The sequence below is a fragment of the Tubulanus polymorphus genome, chromosome 7 (genome assembly GCF_964204645.1).
Source record: "Tubulanus polymorphus chromosome 7, tnTubPoly1.2, whole genome shotgun sequence".
Classification (NCBI taxonomy): Eukaryota; Metazoa; Nemertea; class Palaeonemertea; order Tubulaniformes; family Tubulanidae; genus Tubulanus; species Tubulanus polymorphus.
In genome coordinates, this window is record NC_134031.1 from 21,397,993 (window position 1) to 21,419,887 (window position 21,895).

Genomic DNA, 21,895 nt, shown 5'->3' on the forward strand with positions numbered 1-21,895 from the left:
CTGAACTGATTTCGAGTAGATGGACTGAAAGATACAGATTTTTCTTGCAAAATAGGGTCCTAAAGATGATGAATTCTATCTTAATTGATGGGTTAGGGTGAACTGAACTGATTTCAAATAGATAGGTGGAAAGAATCAGAATTTTCTGGCTCCCTTTGGTTCTGAAGATGATGGACTCAATCTGAAAAGATGGGCTAAGGCGTATTGAACTGATTTCAAATAGATAGGTGGAAAGATTAAGAATTTTCTGGCTATTTATGCTCCTGAAGATGATGGACTCGATCTGAAATGATAGGTTAAGGTAAACTGAACTGATTTCGAGTAGATGGACTGAAAGATACAGATTTTTCTTGCAAAATAGGGTCCTAAAGATGATGAATTCTATCTTAATTGATGGGTTAGGGTGTACTGAACTGATTTCAAATAGATAGGTTGAAAGAATCAGAATTTTCTGGCTGCTTTTGGTTCTGAAGATGATGGATTCAATCTGAAAAGATGGGTTAAGGCGTATTGAACTGATTTCAAATGGATAGGTGGAAAGATTTAGAATTTTCTGGCTATTTATGCTCCTGAAGATGATGGACTCGATCTGAAATGATAGGTTAAGGTAAACTGAACTGATTTCGAGTAGATGGACTGAAAGATACAGATTTTTCTTGCAAAATAGGGTCCTAAAGATGATGAATTCTATCTTAATTGATGGTTTGGGTGAACTGAACTGATTTCAAATAGATAGGTGGAAAGAATCAGAATTTTCTGGCTGCCTTTGGTTCTGAAGATGATGGACTCAATCTGAAAAGATGGGCTAAGGCGTATTGAACTGATTTCAAATAGATAGGTGGAAAGATTAAGAATTTTCTGGTTATTTATGCTCCTGAAGATGATGGACTCGATCTGAAATGATAGGTTAAGGTAAACTGAACTGATTTCGAATAGATGGACTGAAAGATACAGATTTTTCTTGCAAAATAGGGTCCTAAAGATGATGAGTTCTATCTTAATTGATGGGTTAGGGTGTACTGAACTGATTTCAAATAGATAGGTGGAAAGATTAAGAATTTTCGGGCTATTTATGCTCCTGAAGATGATGGACTCGATCTGAAATGATAGGTTAAGGTAAACTGAACTGATTTCGAATAGATGGACTGAAAGATACAGATTTTTCTTGCAAAATAGGGTCCTAAAGATGATGAATTCTATCTTAATTGATGGGTTAGGGTGTACTGAACTGATTTCAAATAGATAGGTTGAAAGAATCAGAATTTTCTGGCTGCTTTTGGTTCTGAAGATGATGGATTCAATCTGAAAAGATGTGTTAAGGCGTATTGAACTGATTTCAAATAGATAGGTGGAAAGATTAAGAATTTTCTGGCTATTTATGCTCCTGAAGATGATGGACTCGATCTGAAATGATAGGTTAAGGTAGACTGAACTGATTTCGAGTAGATGGACTGAAAGATACAGATTTTTCTTGCAAAATAGGGTCCTAAAGATGATGAGTTCTATCTTAATTGATGGGTTAGGGTGTACTGAACTGATTTCAAATAGATAGGTTGAAAGAATCAGAATTTTCTGGCTGCTTTTGGTTCTGAAGATGATGGATTCAATCTGAAAAGATGGGTTAAGGCGTATTGAACTGATGTCAAATAGATAGGTGGAAAGATTAAGAATTTTCTGGCTATTTATGCTCCTGAAGATGATGGACTCGATCTGAAATGATAGGTTAAGGTAGACTGAACTGATTTCGAGTAGATGGACTGAAAGATACAGATTTTTCTTGCAAAATAGGGTCCTAAAGATGATGAATTCTATCTTAATTGATGGGTTAGGGTGAACTGAACTGATTTCAGATAGATGGGTGGAAAGAATCAGAATTTTCTGGCTGCCTTTGGTTCTGAAGATGATGGACTCAATCTGAAAAGATGGGCTGAGGCGTATTGAACTGATTTCAAATAGATAGGTGGAAAGATTAAGAATTTTCTGGCTATTTATGCTCCTGAAGATGATGGACTCGATCTGAAATGATAGGTTAAGGTAAACTGAACTGATTTCGAGTAGATGGACTGAAAGATACAGATTTTTCTTGCAAAATAGGGTCCTAAAGATGATGAATTCTATCTTAATTGATGGGTTAGGTTGTACTGAACTGATTTCAAATAGATAGATTAAAATAATCAGAATTTTCTAACTGCTTTTGGTTCTGAAGATGATGGATTCAATCTGAAAAGATGTGTTAAGGCGTATTGAACTGATTTAAAATAGATAGGTGGAAAGATTAAGAATTTTCTGGCTATTTATGCTCCTGAAGATGATGGACTCGATCTGAAATGATAGGTTAAGGTAGACTGAACTGATTTCGAGTAGATGGACTGAAAGATACAGATTTTTCTTGCAAAATAGGGTCCTAAAGATGATGAGTTCTATCTTAATTAATGGGTTAGGGTGAACTGAACTGATTTCAAATAGATAGGTGGAAAGATTAAGAATTTTCTGGCTGCCTTTGGTTCTGAAGATGATGGACTCAATCTGAAAAGATGGGCCAAGGCGTATTGAACTGATTTCAAATAGATAGGTGGAAAGATTAAGAATTTTCTGGCTATTTATGCTCCTGAAGATGATGGACTCGATCTGAAATGATAGGTTAAGGTAAACTGAACTGATTTCGAGTAGATGGACTGAAAGATACAGATTTTTCTTGCAAAATAGGGTCCTAAAGATGATGAATTCTATCTTAATTGATGGGTTAGGGTGTACTGAACTGATTTCAAATAGATAGGTTGAAAGATTAAGAACTTTCTGGCTGCTTTTGGTTCTGAAGATGATGGATTCAATCTGAAAAGATGGGTTAAGGCGTATTGAACTGATTTCAAATGGATAGGTGGAAAGATTAAGAATTTTCTGGCTATTTATGCTCCTGAAGATGATGGACTCGATCTGAAATGATAGGTTAAGGTAAACTGAACTGATTTCGAGTAGATGGACTGAAAGATACAGATTTTTCTTGCAAAATAGGGTCCTAAAGATGATGAATTCTATCTTAATTGATGGGTTAGGGTGAACTGAACTGATTTCAGATAGATGGGTGGAAAGAATCAGAATTTTCTGGCTGCCTTTGGTTCTGAAGATGATGGACTCAATCTGAAAAGATGGGCTGAGGCGTATTGAACTGATTTCAAATAGATAGGTGGAAAGATTAAGAATTTTCTGGCTATTTATGCTCCTGAAGATGATGGACTCGATCTGAAATGATAGGTTAAGGTAAACTGAACTGATTTCGAGTAGATGGACTGAAAGATACAGATTTTTCTTGCAAAATAGGGTCCTAAAGATGATGAATTCTATCTTAATTGATGGGTTAGGTTGTACTGAACTGATTTCAAATAGATAGATTAAAATAATCAGAATTTTCTAACTGCTTTTGGTTCTGAAGATGATGGATTCAATCTGAAAAGATGTGTTAAGGCGTATTGAACTGATTTAAAATAGATAGGTGGAAAGATTAAGAATTTTCTGGCTATTTATGCTCCTGAAGATGATGGACTCGATCTGAAATGATAGGTTAAGGTAGACTGAACTGATTTCGAGTAGATGGACTGAAAGATACAGATTTTTCTTGCAAAATAGGGTCCTAAAGATGATGAGTTCTATCTTAATTAATGGGTTAGGGTGAACTGAACTGATTTCAAATAGATAGGTGGAAAGATTAAGAATTTTCTGGCTGCCTTTGGTTCTGAAGATGATGGACTCAATCTGAAAAGATGGGCTAAGGCGTATTGAACTGATTTCAAATAGATAGGTGGAAAGATTAAGAATTTTCTGGCTATTTATGCTCCTGAAGATGATGGACTCGATCTGAAATGATAGGTTAAGGTAAACTGAACTGATTTCGAGTAGATGGACTGAAAGATACAGATTTTTCTTGCAAAATAGGGTCCTAAAGATGATGAATTCTATCTTAATTGATGGGTTAGGGTGTACTGAACTGATTTCAAATAGATAGGTTGAAAGATTAAGAATTTTCTGGCTGCTTTTGGTTCTGAAGATGATGGATTCAATCTGAAAAGATGTGTTAAGGCGTATTGAACTGATTTCAAATAGATAGGTGGAAAGATTAAGAATTTTCTGGCTATTTATGCTCCTGAAGATGATGGACTCGATCTGAAATGATAGGTTAAGGTAGACTGAACTGATTTCGAGTAGATGGACTGAAAGATACAGATTTTTCTTGCAAAATAGGGTCCTAAAGATGATGAATTCTATCTTAATTGATCGGTTAGGGTGTACTGAACTGATTTCAAATAGATAGGTTGAAAGAATCAGAATTTTCTGGCTGCTTTTGGTTCTGAAGATGATGGATTCAATCTGAAAAGATGTGTTAAGGCGTATTGAACTGATTTCAAATAGATAGGTGGAAAGATTAAGAATTTTCTGGCTATTTATGCTCCTGAAGATGATGGACTCGATCTGAAATGATAGGTTAAGGTAGACTGAACTGATTTCGAGTAGATGGACTGAAAGATACAGATTTTTCTTGCAAAATAGGGTCCTAAAGATGATGAATTCTATCTTAATTGATGGGTTAGGGTGTACTGAACTGATTTCAAATAGATAGGTTGAAAGAATCAGAATTTTCTGGCTGCTTTTGGTTCTGAAGATGATGGATTCAATCTGAAAAGATGTGTTAAGGCGTATTGAACTGATTTCAAATAGATAGGTGGAAAGATTAAGAATTTTCTGGCTATTTATGCTCCTGAAGATGATGGACTCGATCTGAAATGATAGGTTAAGGTAGACTGAACTGATTTCGAGTAGATGGACTGAAAGATACAGATTTTTCTTGCAAAATAGGGTCCTAAAGATGATGAGTTCTATCTTAATTGATGGGTTAGGGTGTACTGAACTGATTTCAAATAGATAGGTTGAAAGAATCAGAATTTTCTGGCTGCTTTTGGTTCTGAAGATGATGGATTCAATCTGAAAAGATGGGTTAAGGCGTATTGAACTGATGTCAAATAGATAGGTGGAAAGATTAAGAATTTTCTGGCTATTTATGCTCCTGAAGATGATGGACTCGATCTGAAATGATAGGTTAAGGTAGACTGAACTGATTTCGAGTAGATGGACTGAAAGATACAGATTTTTCTTGCAAAATAGGGTCCTAAAGATGATGAATTCTATCTTAATTGATGGGTTAGGGTGAACTGAACTGATTTCAGATAGATGGGTGGAAAGAATCAGAATTTTCTGGCTGCCTTTGGTTCTGAAGATGATGGACTCAATCTGAAAAGATGGGCTGAGGCGTATTGAACTGATTTCAAATAGATAGGTGGAAAGATTAAGAATTTTCTGGCTATTTATGCTCCTGAAGATGATGGACTCGATCTGAAATGATAGGTTAAGGTAAACTGAACTGATTTCGAGTAGATGGACTGAAAGATACAGATTTTTCTTGCAAAATAGGGTCCTAAAGATGATGAATTCTATCTTAATTGATGGGTTAGGTTGTACTGAACTGATTTCAAATAGATAGATTAAAATAATCAGAATTTTCTAACTGCTTTTGGTTCTGAAGATGATGGATTCAATCTGAAAAGATGTGTTAAGGCGTATTGAACTGATTTAAAATAGATAGGTGGAAAGATTAAGAATTTTCTGGCTATTTATGCTCCTGAAGATGATGGACTCGATCTGAAATGATAGGTTAAGGTAGACTGAACTGATTTCGAGTAGATGGACTGAAAGATACAGATTTTTCTTGCAAAATAGGGTCCTAAAGATGATGAGTTCTATCTTAATTAATGGGTTAGGGTGAACTGAACTGATTTCAAATAGATAGGTGGAAAGATTAAGAATTTTCTGGCTGCCTTTGGTTCTGAAGATGATGGACTCAATCTGAAAAGATGGGCCAAGGCGTATTGAACTGATTTCAAATAGATAGGTGGAAAGATTAAGAATTTTCTGGCTATTTATGCTCCTGAAGATGATGGACTCGATCTGAAATGATAGGTTAAGGTAAACTGAACTGATTTCGAGTAGATGGACTGAAAGATACAGATTTTTCTTGCAAAATAGGGTCCTAAAGATGATGAATTCTATCTTAATTGATGGGTTAGGGTGTACTGAACTGATTTCAAATAGATAGGTTGAAAGATTAAGAACTTTCTGGCTGCTTTTGGTTCTGAAGATGATGGATTCAATCTGAAAAGATGGGTTAAGGCGTATTGAACTGATTTCAAATGGATAGGTGGAAAGATTAAGAATTTTCTGGCTATTTATGCTCCTGAAGATGATGGACTCGATCTGAAATGATAGGTTAAGGTAAACTGAACTGATTTCGAGTAGATGGACTGAAAGATACAGATTTTTCTTGCAAAATAGGGTCCTAAAGATGATGAATTCTATCTTAATTGATGGGTTAGGGTGAACTGAACTGATTTCAGATAGATGGGTGGAAAGAATCAGAATTTTCTGGCTGCCTTTGGTTCTGAAGATGATGGACTCAATCTGAAAAGATGGGCTGAGGCGTATTGAACTGATTTCAAATAGATAGGTGGAAAGATTAAGAATTTTCTGGCTATTTATGCTCCTGAAGATGATGGACTCGATCTGAAATGATAGGTTAAGGTAAACTGAACTGATTTCGAGTAGATGGACTGAAAGATACAGATTTTTCTTGCAAAATAGGGTCCTAAAGATGATGAATTCTATCTTAATTGATGGGTTAGGTTGTACTGAACTGATTTCAAATAGATAGATTAAAATAATCAGAATTTTCTAACTGCTTTTGGTTCTGAAGATGATGGATTCAATCTGAAAAGATGTGTTAAGGCGTATTGAACTGATTTAAAATAGATAGGTGGAAAGATTAAGAATTTTCTGGCTATTTATGCTCCTGAAGATGATGGACTCGATCTGAAATGATAGGTTAAGGTAGACTGAACTGATTTCGAGTAGATGGACTGAAAGATACAGATTTTTCTTGCAAAATAGGGTCCTAAAGATGATGAGTTCTATCTTAATTAATGGGTTAGGGTGAACTGAACTGATTTCAAATAGATAGGTGGAAAGATTAAGAATTTTCTGGCTGCCTTTGGTTCTGAAGATGATGGACTCAATCTGAAAAGATGGGCTAAGGCGTATTGAACTGATTTCAAATAGATAGGTGGAAAGATTAAGAATTTTCTGGCTATTTATGCTCCTGAAGATGATGGACTCGATCTGAAATGATAGGTTAAGGTAAACTGAACTGATTTCGAGTAGATGGACTGAAAGATACAGATTTTTCTTGCAAAATAGGGTCCTAAAGATGATGAATTCTATCTTAATTGATGGGTTAGGGTGTACTGAACTGATTTCAAATAGATAGGTTGAAAGATTAAGAATTTTCTGGCTGCTTTTGGTTCTGAAGATGATGGATTCAATCTGAAAAGATGTGTTAAGGCGTATTGAACTGATTTCAAATAGATAGGTGGAAAGATTAAGAATTTTCTGGCTATTTATGCTCCTGAAGATGATGGACTCGATCTGAAATGATAGGTTAAGGTAGACTGAACTGATTTCGAGTAGATGGACTGAAAGATACAGATTTTTCTTGCAAAATAGGGTCCTAAAGATGATGAATTCTATCTTAATTGATCGGTTAGGGTGTACTGAACTGATTTCAAATAGATAGGTTGAAAGAATCAGAATTTTCTGGCTGCTTTTGGTTCTGAAGATGATGGATTCAATCTGAAAAGATGTGTTAAGGCGTATTGAACTGATTTCAAATAGATAGGTGGAAAGATTAAGAATTTTCTGGCTATTTATGCTCCTGAAGATGATGGACTCGATCTGAAATGATAGGTTAAGGTAGACTGAACTGATTTCGAGTAGATGGACTGAAAGATACAGATTTTTCTTGCAAAATAGGGTCCTAAAGATGATGAATTCTATCTTAATTGATGGGTTAGGGTGTACTGAACTGATTTCAAATAGATAGGTTGAAAGAATCAGAATTTTCTGGCTGCTTTTGGTTCTGAAGATGATGGATTCAATCTGAAAAGATGTGTTAAGGCGTATTGAACTGATTTCAAATAGATAGGTGGAAAGATTAAGAAATTTTCTGGCTATTTATGCTCCTGAAGATGATGGACTCGATCTGAAATGATAGGTTAAGGTAGACTGAACTGATTTCGAGTAGATGGACTGAAAGATACAGATTTTTCTTGCAAAATAGGGTCCTAAAGATGATGAATTCTATCTTAATTGATGAGTTAGGGTGTACTGAACTGATTTCAAATAGATAGGTTGAAAGAATCAGAATTTTCTGGCTGCTTTTGGTTCTGAAGATGATGGATTCAATCTGAAAAGATGTGTTAAGGCGTATTGAACTGATTTCAAATAGATAGGTGGAAAGATTAAGAATTTTGTGGCTATTTATGCTCCTGAAGATGATGGACTCGATCTGAAATGATAGGCTAAGGTAGACTGAACTGATTTCGAGTAGATGGACTGAAAGATACAGATTTTTCTTGCAAAATAGGGTCCTAAAGATGATGAGTTCTATCTTAATTGATGGGTTAGGGTGAACTGAACTGATTTCAAATAGATAGGTGGAAAGAATCAGAATTTTCTGGCTGCCTTTGGTTCTGAAGATGATGGACTCAATCTGAAAAGATGGGCTAAGGCGTATTGAACTGATTTCAAATACATAGGTGGAAAGATTAAGAATTTTCTGGCTATTTATGCTCCTGAAGATGATGGACTCGATCTGAAATGATAGGTTAAGGTAAACTGAACTGATTTCGAGTAGATGGACTGAAAGATACAGATTTTTCTTGCAAAATAGGGTCCTAAAGATGATGAATACTATCTTAATTGATGGGTTAGGGTGTACTGAACTGATTTCAAATAGATAGGTTGAAAGAATCAGAATTTTCTGGCTGCTTTTGGTTCTGAAGATGATGGATTCAATCTGAAAAGATGTGTTAAGGCGTATTGAACTGATTTCAAATAGATAGGTGGAAAGATTAAGAATTTTCTGGCTATTTATGCTCCTGAAGATGATGGACTCGATCTGAAATGATAGGTTAAGGTAAACTGAACTGATTTCGAGTAGATGGACTGAAAGATACAGATTTTTCTTGCAAAAAAGGGTCCTAAAGATGATGAGTTCTATCTTAATTGATGGGTGTACTGAACTGATTTCAAATAGATAGGTTGAAAGAATCAGAATTTTCTGGCTGCTTTTGGTTCTGAAGATGATGGATTCATTCTGAAAAGATGTGTTAAGGCGTATTGAACTGATTTCAAATAGATAGGTGGAAAGATTAAGAATTTTCTGGCTATTTATGCTCCTGAAGATGATGGACTCGATCTGAAATGATAGGTTAAGGTAGACTGAACTGATTTCGAGTAGATGGACTGAAAGATACAGATTTTTCTTGCAAAATAGGGTCCTAAAGATGATGAGTTCTATCTTAATTGATGGGTTAGGGTGTACTGAACTGATTTCAAATAGATAGGTTGAATGAATCAGAATTTTCTGGCTGCTTTTGGTTCTGAAGATGATGGATTCAATCTGAAAAGATGGGTTAAGGCGTATTGAACTGATGTCAAATAGATAGGTGGAAAGATTAAGAATTTTCTGGCTACTTATGCTCCTGAAGATGATGGACTCGATCTGAAATGATAGGTTAAGGTAGACTGAACTGATTTCGAGTAGATGGACTGAAAGATACAGATTTTTCTTGCAAAATAGGGTCCTAAAGATGATGAATTCTATCTTAATTGATGGGTTAGGGTGTACTGAACTGATTTCAAATAGATAGGTTGAAAGATTAAGAACTTTCTGGCTGCTTTTGGTTCTGAAGATGATGGATTCAATCTGAAAAGATGGGTTAAGGCGTATTGAACTGATTTCAAATGGATAGGTGGAAAGATTTAGAATTTTCTGGCTATTTATGCTCCTGAAGATGATGGACTCGATCTGAAATGATAGGTTAAGGTAAACTGAACTGATTTCGAGTAGATGGACTGAAAGATACAGATTTTTCTTGCAAAATAGGGTCCTAAAGATGATGAATTCTATCTTAATTGATGGGTTAGGGTGAACTGAACTGATTTCAAATAGATAGGTGGAAAGAATCAGAATTTTCTGGCTCCCTTTGGTTCTGAAGATGATGGACTCAATCTGAAAAGATGGGCTAAGGCGTATTGAACTGATTTCAAATAGATAGGTGGAAAGATTAAGAATTTTCTGGCTATTTATGCTCCTGAAGATGATGGACTCGATCTGAAATGATAGGTTAAGGTAAACTGAACTGATTTCGAGTAGATGGACTGAAAGATACAGATTTTTCTTGCAAAATAGGGTCCTAAAGATGATGAATTCTATCTTAATTGATGGGTTAGGGTGTACTGAACTGATTTCAAATAGATAGGTTGAAAGAATCAGAATTTTCTGGCTGCTTTTGGTTCTGAAGATGATGGATTCAATCTGAAAAGATGTGTTAAGGCGTATTGAACTTATTTCAAATAGATAGGTGGAAAGATTAAGAATTTTCTGGCTATTTATGCTCCTGAAGATGATGGACTCGATCTGAAATGATAGGTTAAGGTAAACTGAACTGATTTCGAGTAGATGGACTGAAAGATACAGATTTTTCTTGCAAAAAAGGGTCCTAAAGATGATGAGTTCTATCTTAATTGATGGGTTAGGGTGTACTGAACTGATTTCAAATAGATAGGTTGAAAGAATCAGAATTTTCTGGCTGCTTTTGGTTCTGAAGATGATGGATTCATTCTGAAAAGATGTGTTAAGGCGTATTGAACTGATTTCAAATAGATAGGTGGAAAGATTAAGAATTTTCTGGCTATTTATGCTCCTGAAGATGATGGACTCGATCTGAAATGATAGGTTAAGGTAGACTGAACTGATTTCGAGTAGATGGACTGAAAGATACAGATTTTTCTTGCAAAATAGGGTCCTAAAGATGATAAGTTCTATCTTAATTGATGGGTTAGGGTGTACTGAACTGATTTCAAATAGATAGGTTGAATGAATCAGAATTTTCTGGCTGCTTTTGGTTCTGAAGATGATGGATTCAATCTGAAAAGATGGGTTAAGGCGTATTGAACTGATGTCAAATAGATAGGTGGAAAGATTAAGAATTTTCTGGCTACTTATGCTCCTGAAGATGATGGACTCGATCTGAAATGATAGGTTAAGGTAGACTGAACTGATTTCGAGTAGATGGACTGAAAGATACAGATTTTTCTTGCAAAATAGGGTCCTAAAGATGATGAATTCTATCTTAATTGATGGGTTAGGGTGTACTGAACTGATTTCAAATAGATAGGTTGAAAGATTAAGAACTTTCTGGCTGCTTTTGGTTCTGAAGATGATGGATTCAATCTGAAAAGATGGGTTAAGGCGTATTGAACTGATTTCAAATGGATAGGTGGAAAGATTTAGAATTTTCTGGCTATTTATGCTCCTGAAGATGATGGACTCGATCTGAAATGATAGGTTAAGGTAAACTGAACTGATTTCGAGTAGATGGACTGAAAGATACAGATTTTTCTTGCAAAATAGGGTCCTAAAAATGATGAATTCTATCTTAATTGATGGGTTAGGGTGAACTGAACTGATTTCAAATAGATAGGTGGAAAGAATCAGAATTTTCTGGCTCCCTTTGGTTCTGAAGATGATGGACTCAATCTGAAAAGATGGGCTAAGGCGTATTGAACTGATTTCAAATAGATAGGTGGAAAGATTAAGAATTTTCTGGCTATTTATGCTCCTGAAGATGATGGACTCGATCTGAAATGATAGGTTAAGGTAAACTGAACTGATTTCGAGTAGATGGACTGAAAGATACAGATTTTTCTTGCAAAATAGGGTCCTAAAGATGATGAATTCTATCTTAATTGATGGGTTAGGGTGTACTGAACTGATTTCAAATAGATAGGTGGAAAGAATCAGAATTTTCTGGCTGCCTTTGGTTCTGAAGATGATGGACTCAATCTGAAAAGATGGGCTAAGGCGTATTGAACTGATTTCAAATAGATAGGTGGAAAGATTAAGAATTTTCGGGCTATTTATGCTCCTGAAGATGATGGACTCGATCTGAAATGATAGGTTAAGGTAAACTGAACTGATTTCGAATAGATGGACTGAAAGATACAGATTTTTCTTGCAAAATAGGGTCCTAAAGATGATGAATTCTATCTTAATTGATGGGTTAGGGTGTACTGAACTGATTTCAAATAGATAGGTTGAAAGAATCAGAATTTTCTGGCTGCTTTTGGTTCTGAAGATGATGGATTCAATCTGAAAAGATGGGTTAAGGCGTATTGAACTGATTTCAAATGGATAGGTGGAAAGATTAAGAATTTTCTGGCTATTTATGCTCCTGAAGATGATGGACTCGATCTGAAATGATAGGTTAAGGTAAACTGAACTGATTTCGAGTAGATGGACTGAAAGATACAGATTTTTCTTGCAAAATAGGGTCCTAAAGATGATGAATTCTATCTTAATTGATGGGTTAGGGTGAACTGAACTGATTTCAAATAGATAGGTGGAAAGAATCAGAATTTTCTGGCTGCCTTTGGTTCTGAAGATGATGCACTCAATCTGAAAAGATAGGCTAAGGCGTATTGAACTGATTTCAAATACATAGGTGGAAAGATTAAGAATTTTCTGGCTATTTATGCTCCTGAAGATGATGGACTCGATCTGAAATGATAGGTTAAGGTAAACTGAACTGATTTCGAGTAGATGGACTGAAAGATACAGATTTTTCTTGCAAAATAGGGTCCTAAAGATGATGAATTCTATCTTAATTGATGGGTTAGGGTGAACTGAACTGATTTCAAATAGATGGGTGGAAAGAATCAGAATTTTCTGGCTGCCTTTGGTTCTGAAGATGATGGACTCAATCTGAAAAGATAGGCTAAGGCGTATTGAACTGATTTAAAATAGATAGGTGGAACGATTAAGAATTTTCTGGCTATTTATGCTCCTGAAGATGATGGACTCGATCTGAAATGATAGGTTAAGGTAGACTGAACTGATTTCGAGTAGATGGACTGAAAGATACAGATTTTTCTTGCAAAATAGGGTCCTAAAGATGATGAGTTCTATCTTAATTGATGGGTTAGGGTGTACTGAACTGATTTCAAATAGATAGGTTGAAAGAATCAGAATTTTCTGGCTGCTTTTGGTTCTGAAGATGATGGATTCAATCTGAAAAGATGGGTTAAGGCGTATTGAACTGATGTCAAATAGATAGGTGGAAAGATTAAGAATTTTCTGGCTATTTATGCTCCTGAAGATGATGGACTCGATCTGAAATGATAGGATAAGGTAGACTGAACTGATTTCGAGTAGATGGACTGAAAGATACAGATTTTTCTTGCAAAATAGGGTCCTAAAGATGATGAATTCTATCTTAATTGATGGGTTAGGGTGTACTAAACTGATTTCAAATAGATAGGTTGAAAGATTAAGAACTTTCTGGCTGCTTTTGGTTCTGAAGATGATTGATTCAATCTGAAAAGATGGGTTAAGGCGTATTGAACTGATTTCAAATGGATAGGTGGAAAGATTAAGAATTTTCTGGCTATTTATGCTCCTGAAGATGATGGACTCGATCTGAAATGATAGGTTAAGGTAAACTGAACTCATTTCGAGTAGATGGACTGAAAGATACAGATTTTTCTTGCAAAATAGGGTCCTAAAGATGATGAATTCTATCTTAATTGATGGGTTAGGGTGTACTGAACTGATTTCAAATAGATAGGTTGAAAGATTAAGAATTTTCTGGCTGCTTTTGGTTCTGAAGATGATGGATTCAATCTGAAAAGATGTGTTAAGGCGTATTGAACTGATTTCAAATAGATAGGTGAAAAGATTAAGAATTTTCTGGCTATTTATGCTCCTGAAGATGATGGACTCGATCTGAAATGATAGGTTAAGGTAAACTGAACTGATTTCGAGCAGATGGACTGAAAGATACAGATTTTTCTTGCAAAATAGGGTCCTAAAGATGATGAGTTCTATCTAAATTGATGGGTTAGGGTGTACTGAACTGATTTCAAATAGATAGGTTGAATGAATCAGAATTTTCTGGCTGCTTTTGGTTCTGAAGATGATGGATTCATTCTGAAAAGATGTGTTAAGGCGTATTGAACTGATTTCAAATAGATAGGTGGAAAGATTAAGAATTTCCTGGCTATTTATGCTCCTGAAGATGATGGACTCGATCTGAAATGATAGGTTAAGGTAGACTGAACTGATTTCGAGTAGATGGACTGAAAGATACAGATTTTTCTTGCAAAATAGGGTCCTAAAGATGATGAGTTCTATCTTAATTGATGGGTTAGGGTGTACTGAACTGATTTCAAATAGATAGGTTGAATGAATCAGAATTTTCTGGCTGCTTTTGGTTCTGAAGATGATGGATTCAATCTGAAAAGATGGGTTAAGGCGTATTGAACTGATGTCAAATAGATAGGTGGAAAGATTAAGAATTTTCTGGCTACTTATGCTCCTGAAGATGATGGACTCGATCTGAAATGATAGGTTAAGGTAGACTGAACTGATTTCGAGTAGATGGACTGAAAGATACAGATTTTTCTTGCAAAATAGGGTCCTAAAGATGATGAGTTCTATCTTAATTGATGGGTTAGGGTGTACTGAACTGATTTCAAATAGATAGGTTGAAAGATTAAGAACTTTCTGGCTGCTTTTGGTTCTGAAGATGATGGATTCAATCTGAAAAGATGGGTGAAGGCGTATTGAACTGATTTCAAATGGATAGGTGGAAAGATTTAGAATTTTCTGGCTATTTATGCTCCTGAAGATGATGGACTCGATCTGAAATGATAGGTTAAGGTAAACTGAACTGATTTCGAGTAGATGGACTGAAAGATACAGATTTTTCTTGCAAAATAGGGTCCTAAAGATGATGAATTCTATCTTAATTGATGGGTTAGGGTGAACTGAACTGATTTCAAATAGATAGGTGGAAAGAATCAGAATTTTCTGGCTCCCTTTGGTTCTGAAGATGATGGACTCAATCTGAAAAGATGGGCTAAGGCGTATTGAACTGATTTCAAATAGATAGGTGGAAAGATTAAGAATTTTCTGGCTATTTATGCTCCTGAAGATGATGGACTCGATCTGAAATGATAGGTTAAGGTAAACTGAACTGATTTCGAGTAGATGGACTGAAAGATACAGATTTTTCTTGCAAAATAGGGTCCTAAAGATGATGAATTCTATCTTAATTGATGGGTTAGGGTGAACTGAACTGATTTCAAATAGATAGGTGGAAAGAATCAGAATTTTCTGGCTCCCTTTGGTTCTGAAGATGATGGACTCAATCTGAAAAGATGGGCTAAGGCGTATTGAACTGATTTCAAATAGATAGGTGGAAAGATTAAGAATTTTCTGGCTATTTATGCTCCTGAAGATGATGGACTCGATCTGAAATGATAGGTTAAGGTAGACTGAACTGATTTCGAGTAGATGGACTGAAAGATACAGATTTTTCTTGCAAAATAGGGTCCTAAAGATGATGAATTCTATCTTAATTGATGGGTTAGGGTGTACTGAACTGATTTCAAATAGATAGGTGGAAAGAATCAGAATTTTCTGGCTGCCTTTGGTTCTGAAGATGATGGACTCAATCTGAAAAGATGGGCTAAGGCGTATTGAACTGATTTCAAATAGATAGGTGGAAAGATTAAGAATTTTCTGGCTATTTATGCTCCTGAAGATGATGGACTCGATCTGAAATGATAGGTTAAGGTAGACTGAACTGATTTCGAGTAGATGGACCGAAAGATACAGATTTTTCTTGCAAAAAAGGGTCCTAAAGATGATGAGTTCTATCTTAATTGATGGGTTAGGGTGTACTGAACTGATTTCAAATAGATAGGTGGAAAGATTAAGAATTTTCGGGCTATTTATGCTCCTGAAGATGATGGACTCGATCTGAAATGATAGGTTAAGGTAAACTGAACTGATTTCGAGTAGATGGACTGAAAGATACAGATTTTTCTTGCAAAATAGGGTCCTAAAGATGATGAATTCTATCTTAATTGATGGGTTAGGGTGTACTGAACTGATTTCAAATAGATAGGTTGAAAGAATCAGAATTTTCTTGCTGCTTTTGGTTCTGAAGATGATGGATTCAATCTGAAAAGATGTGTTAAGGCGTATTGAAACTGATTTCAAATAGATAGGTGGAAAGATTAAGAATTTTCTGGCTATTTATGCTCCTGAAGATGATGGACTCCATCTGAAATGATAGGTTAAGGTAAACTGAACTGATTTCGAGCAGATGGACTGAAAGATACAGATTTTTCTTGCAAAATAGGGTCCTAAAGATGATGAGTTCTATCTTAATTGATGGGTTAGGGTGTACTGAACTGATTTCAAATAGATAGGTGGAAAGAATCAGAATTTTCTGGCTGCTTTTGGTTCTGAAGATGATGGATTCAATCTGAAAAGATGTGTTAAGGCGTATTGAACTGATTTCAAATAGATAGGTGGAAAGATTAAGAATTTTCTGGCTATTTATGCTCCTGAAGATGATGGACTCGATCTGAAATGATAGGTTAAGGTAAACTGAACTGATTTCGAGTAGATGGACTGAAAGATACAGATTTTTCTTGCAAAATAGGGTCCTAAAGATGATGAATTCTATCTTAATTGATGGGTTAGGGTGAACTGAACTGATTTCAAATAGATGGGTGGAAAGAATCAGAATTTTCTGGCTGCCTTTGGTTCTGAAGATGATGGACTCAATCTGAAAAGATAGGCTAAGGCGTATTGAACTGATTTAAAATAGATAGGTGGAACGATTAAGAATTTTCTGGCTATTTATGCTCCTGAAGATGATGGACTCGATCTGAAATGATAGGTTAAGGTAGACTGAACTGATTTCGAGTAGATGGACTGAAAGATACAGATTTTTCTTGCAAAATAGGGTCCTAAAGATGATGAGTTCTATCTTAATTGATGGGTTAGGGTGTACTGAACTGATTTCAAATAGATAGGTTGAAAGAATCAGAATTTTCTGGCTGCTTTTGGTTCTGAAGATGATGGATTCAATCTGAAAAGATGGGTTAAGGCGTATTGAACTGATGTCAAATAGATAGGTGGAAAGATTAAGAATTTTCTGGCTATTTATGCTCCTGAAGATGATGGACTCGATCTGAAATGATAGGTTAAGGTAGACTGAACTGATTTCGAGTAGATGGACCGAAAGATACAGATTTTTCTTGCAAAAAAGGGTCCTAAAGATGATGAGTTCTATCTTAATTGATGGGTTAGGGTGTACTGAACTGATTTCAAATAGATAGGTGGAAAGATTAAGAATTTTCGGGCTATTTATGCTCCTGAAGATGATGGACTCGATCTGAAATGATAGGTTAAGGTAAACTGAACTGATTTCGAATAGATGGACTGAAAGATACAGATTTTTCTTGCAAAATAGGGTCCTAAAGATGATGAATTCTATCTTAATTGATGGGTTAGGGTGTACTGAACTGATTTCAAATAGATAGGTTGAAAGAATCAGAATTTTCTGGCTGCTTTTGGTTCTGAAGATGATGGATTCAATCTGAAAAGATGGGTTAAGGCGTATTGAACTGATTTCAAATGGATAGGTGGAAAGATTAAGAATTTTCTGGCTATTTATGCTCCTGAAGATGATGGACTCGATCTGAAATGATAGGTTAAGGTAAACTGAACTGATTTCGAGTAGATGGACTGAAAGATACAGATTTTTCTTGCAAAATAGGGTCCTAAAGATGATGAATTCTATCTTAATTGATGGGTTAGGGTGAACTGAACTGATTTCAAATAGATAGGTGGAAAGAATCAGAATTTTCTGGCTGCCTTTGGTTCTGAAGATGATGGACTCAATCTGAAAAGATAGGCTAAGGCGTATTGAACTGATTTCAAATACATAGGTGGAAAGATTAAGAATTTTCTGGCTATTTATGCTCCTGAAGATGATGGACTCGATCTGAAATGATAGGTTAAGGTAAACTGAACTGATTTCGAGTAGATGGACTGAAAGATACAGATTTTTCTTGCAAAATAGGGTCCTAAAGATGATGAATTCTATCTTAATTGATGGGTTAGGGTGTACTGAACTGATTTCAAATAGATAGGTTGAAAGAATCAGAATTTTCTTGCTGCTTTTGGTTCTGAAGATGATGGATTCAATCTGAAAAGATGTGTTAAGGCGTATTGAAACTGATTTCAAATAGATAGGTGGAAAGATTAAGAATTTTCTGGCTATTTATGCTCCTGAAGATGATGGACTCGATCTGAAATGATAGGTTAAGGTAAACTGAACTGATTTCGAGCAGATGGACTGAAAGATACAGATTTTTCTTGCAAAATAGGGTCCTAAAGATGATGAGTTCTATCTTAATTGATGCGTTAGGGTGTACTGAACTGATTTCAAATAGATAGGTTGAAAGAATCAGAATTTTCTGGCTGCTTTTGGTTCTGAAGATGATGGATTCAATCTGAAAAGATGGGTTAAGGCGTATTGAACTGATGTCAAATAGATAGGTGGAAAGATTAAGAATTTTCTGGCTATTTATGCTCCTGAAGATGATGGACTCGATCTGAAATGATAGGTTAAGGTAAACTGAACTGATTTCGAGTAGATGGACTGAAAGATACAGATTTTTCTTGCAAAATAGGGTCCTAAAGATGATGAATTCTATCTTAATTGATGGGTTAGGGTGAACTGAACTGATTTCAAATAGATAGGTGGAAAGAATCAGAATTTTCTGGCTGCTTTTGGTTCTGAAGATGATGGATTCAATCTGAAAAGATAGGCTAAGGCGTATTGAACTGATTTCAAATACATAGGTGGAAAGATTAAGAATTTTCTGGCTATTTATGCTCCTGAAGATGATGGACTCGATCTGAAATGATAGGTTAAGGTAAACTGAACTGATTTCGAGTAGATGGACTGAAAGATACAGATTTTTCTTGCAAAATAGGGTCCTAAAGATGATGAATTCTATCTTAATTGATGGGTTAGGGTGTACTGAACTGATTTCAAATAGATAGGTTGAAAGAATCAGAATTTTCTTGCTGCTTTTGGTTCTGAAGATGATGGATTCAATCTGAAAAGATGTGTTAAGGCGTATTGAAACTGATTTCAAATAGATAGGTGGAAAGATTAAGAATTTTCTGGCTATTTATGCTCCTGAAGATGATGGACTCCATCTGAAATGATAGGTTAAGGTAAACTGAACTTATTTCGAGCAGATGGACTGAAAGATACAGATTTTTCTTGCAAAATAGGGTCCTAAAGATGATGAGTTCTATCTTAATTGATGGGTTAGGGTGTACTGAACTGATTTCAAATAGATAGGTGGAAAGAATCAGAATTTTCTGGCTGCTTTTGGTTCTGAAGATGATGGATTCAATCTGAAAAGATGTGTTAAGGCGTATTGAACTGATTTCAAATAGATAGGTGGAAAGATTAAGAATTTTCTGGCTATTTATGCTCCTGAAGATGATGGACTCGATCTGAAATGATAGGTTAAGGTAAACTGAACTGATTTCGAGTAGATGGACTGAAAGATACAGATTTTTCTTGCAAAATAGGGTCCTAAAGATGATGAATTCTATCTTAATTGATGGGTTAGGGTGAACTGAACTGATTTCAAATAGATGGGTGGAAAGAATCAGAATTTTCTGGCTGCCTTTGGTTCTGAAGATGATGGACTCAATCTGAAAAGATAGGCTAAGGCGTATTGAACTGATTTAAAATAGATAGGTGGAACGATTAAGAATTTTCTGGCTATTTATGCTCCTGAAGATGATGGACTCGATCTGAAATGATAGGTTAAGGTAGACTGAACTGATTTCGAGTAGATGGACTGAAAGATACAGATTTTTCTTGCAAAATAGGGTCCTAAAGATGATGAGTTCTATCTTAATTGATGGGTTAGGGTGTACTGAACTGATTTCAAATAGATAGGTTGAAAGAATCAGAATTTTCTGGCTGCTTTTGGTTCTGAAGATGATGGATTCAATCTGAAAAGATGGGTTAAGGCGTATTGAACTGATGTCAAATAGATAGGTGGAAAGATTAAGAATTTTCTGGCTATTTATGCTCCTGAAGATGATGGACTCGATCTGAAATGATAGGTTAAGGTAGACTGAACTGATTTCGAGTAGATGGACCGAAAGATACAGATTTTTCTTGCAAAAAAGGGTCCTAAAGATGATGAGTTCTATCTTAATTGATGGGTTAGGGTGTACTGAACTGATTTCAAATAGATAGGTGGAAAGATTAAGAATTTTCGGGCTATTTATGCTCCTGAAGATGATGGACTCGATCTGAAATGATAGGTTAAGGTAAACTGAACTGATTTCGAATAGATGGACTGAAAGATACAGATTTTTCTTGCAAAATAGGGTCCTAAAGATGATGAATTCTATCTTAATTGATGGGTTAGGGTGTACTGAACTGATTTCAAATAGATAGGTTGAAAGAATCAGAATTTTCTGGCTGCTTTTGGTTCTGAAGATGATGGATTCAATCTGAAAAGATGGGTTAAGGCGTATTGAACTGATTTCAAATGGATAGGTGGAAAGATTAAGAATTTTCTGGCTATTTATGCTCCTGAAGATGATGGACTCGATCTGAAATGATAGGTTAAGGTAAACTGAACTGATTTCGAGTAGATGGACTGAAAGATACAGATTTTTCTTGCAAAATAGGGTCCTAAAGATGATGAATTCTATCTTAATTGATGGGTTAGGGTGAACTGAACTGATTTCAAATAGATAGGTGGAAAGAATCAGAATTTTCTGGCTGCCTTTGGTTCTGAAGATGATGGACTCAATCTGAAAAGATAGGCTAAGGCGTATTGAACTGATTTCAAATACATAGGTGGAAAGATTAAGAATTTTCTGGCTATTTATGCTCCTGAAGATGATGGACTCGATCTGAAATGATAGGTTAAGGTAAACTGAACTGATTTCGAGTAGATGGACTGAAAGATACAGATTTTTCTTGCAAAATAGGGTCCTAAAGATGATGAATTCTATCTTAATTGATGGGTTAGGGTGTACTGAACTGATTTCAAATAGATAGGTTGAAAGAATCAGAATTTTCTTGCTGCTTTTGGTTCTGAAGATGATGGATTCAATCTGAAAAGATGTGTTAAGGCGTATTGAAACTGATTTCAAATAGATAGGTGGAAAGATTAAGAATTTTCTGGCTATTTATGCTCCTGAAGATGATGGACTCGATCTGAAATGATAGGTTAAGGTAAACTGAACTGATTTCGAGTAGATGGACTGAAAGATACAGATTTTTCTTGCAAAATAGGGTCCTAAAGACGATGAATTCTATCTTAATTGATGGGTTAGGGTGAACTGAACTGATTTCAAATAGATGGGTGGAAAGAATCAGAATTTTCTGGCTGCCTTTGGTTCTGAAGATGATGGACTCAATCTGAAAAGATAGGCTAAGGCGTATTGAACTGATTTAAAATAGATAGGTGGAACGATTAAGAATTTTCTGGCTATTTATGCTCCTGAAGATGATGGACTCGATCTGAAATGATAGGTTAAGGTAGACTGAACTGATTTCGAGTAGATGGACTGAAAGATACAGATTTTTCTTGCAAAATAGGGTCCTAAAGATGATGAGTTCTATCTTAATTGATGGGTTAGGGTGTACTGAACTGATTTCAAATAGATAGGTTGAAAGAATCAGAATTTTCTGGCTGCTTTTGGTTCTGAAGATGATGGATTCAATCTGACAAGATGGGTTAAGGCGTATTGAACTGATGTCAAATAGATAGGTGGAAAGATTAAGAATTTTCTGGCTATTTATGCTCCTGAAGATGA